At 39.3% G+C, this 1,661-nt stretch overlaps 1 long non-coding RNA gene across 1 annotated transcript; it reads left to right on the top strand.

The window, feature by feature from the left end:
* Positions 1–239: 239 nt before the first annotated feature.
* On the top strand, positions 240–1,064 carry LOC118494375. The gene is made up of 2 exons (XR_004896504.1): positions 240–318; positions 487–1,064. It is a non-coding gene; the product is annotated as an uncharacterized LOC118494375 (long non-coding RNA).
* Positions 1,065–1,661: the final 597 nt, after the last annotated feature.

The following is a 1,661-nucleotide window of genomic DNA, read 5'->3' as shown; positions in this document are numbered from 1 at the left end:
GGAGGGGAGTTGAACATAAAGTGTTGCTTTACGCAGATGACCTTTTGGTTCTCCTATCAAACCCAGCCACTTCCCTACCTCCCACGCTGTCACTATTCACCCAATTCGGCCAGTTTTCAGGATACAAACTGAACCTAAACAAAAGTGAACTCTTTCTGGTGAATGAAATGGCTCTTACATCAGAACTGTCGGACCACCCCTTTAAAATGGTTAAAGGCAAGTTCACTTCCCTTGGTATTATACCGTAATTACTCAAATAAAAACCGGGGCCTTTATTTACCTGAACTGCAGAAGGTACCAGGCTTTTATTTGAAGCAGGTTTTTGTTAGAGGCAGGCCTTTATTTCTAATTCCATCTGTTTGATAAGTATAATTGTTTTAAATAAACTATTTTAAATGAAAAGCCATAGCGTTCCAGTGGACAGAGATCATTCATTTTTTAAGAAACATTTGCAAAAATATCACCATATACAACAACAGCCAGAAGGGCGACAAAGCAGTTTGGGTCAGAATTAATCAAACACCACCATTGTGTCAGTTTGAACCCTGTAAATGTACCGGGTATTTATTTCAAATACAGGTACTACGGTATTGCTGGTAGATTACAATAAGAGCATACAGTAGTTTTGTAAAACACATTGCTGGTTTGCAGCACACCAGTATCTGATTAACGTTACATACGGTAGCTATTTGTTTCTAGCTCCACGCTAACTTTGTTCCTCCCACCTCCAGCTAGCTAGCTGTGCTCTGCTCTTGTCGGCTAATCTTGTCAGCTCATCCTTCTGTTTCTTCCAGTATCGGATTCTCCTGGGGTCAATGTCGAAATGTCTCGCAGCTTTTTCACCCGAGTTTTCCTCCACATACTTTAAAACTCTCTTCGTTTTGTTGTTGAAAAGTCCGTCACTAGCACCAGAGCCCGTCATTCTCTGCTAGCACTAAATGAGACCCGTGTTACATCCAATGTAGCTACTGCCATCTATTGGCACCTGTACGTTACTACAAACTACACTTGGCTGAGTAACACATACAGCCGCATTGACTAAAATACTGGTAGGACAATAATACTTTACATGAGTACCATAATCCAGAAAAACTAAATGTGGAAAAAAGCATGAATATATTGTTGAATCTGTTAAACTAAATTGGTAGAAATGTACATTACGATGAACTTGAATTTTATTTTTACTTAATATTATTTGAAAGGCACTTAGGAGATTATCCACACTCATTTTTCCTCGGCCTTAATTTAAGGCCGGCCTTTATTTGTCCGTGTTGACCACGCCCCTGACCACTATCATAGGCCCGGCTTTTAATTGACTACCTGTTTTTATTTGAGGAATTACGGTAGTTACAAGAAACCATAAATGCCTTTTAAAGAAAACTCTGTTCCCTCATGTTAAACAATGTTTAGTACAGTGGTCACCTCTATCTACATCCCTAGTCGGCCGTATTAACTCTATTAAAATGACCATCTTTTCCAATCACTACCAGTTTTCATCCCCAAATCTTTCTTTGATCTGCTAGACACAGTTTTATCCTGCTACATATGGACCTCAACTTAACAAAATGCATCTTAAAAAATCTAAACACAATGGAGGCATGGCACTTTCCAATTTTCAGCTGTACTACTGGGCGGCTAATAACCGCATTCTCACAATTTCC

Source organism: Sander lucioperca, chromosome 23 (genome assembly GCF_008315115.2).
Source record: "Sander lucioperca isolate FBNREF2018 chromosome 23, SLUC_FBN_1.2, whole genome shotgun sequence".
Lineage (NCBI taxonomy): Eukaryota > Metazoa > Chordata > Actinopteri > Perciformes > Percidae > Sander > Sander lucioperca.
The sequence above is the reverse complement of the archived record's forward strand: the minus strand, read 5'-3'. Positions and strand labels throughout refer to the sequence as shown.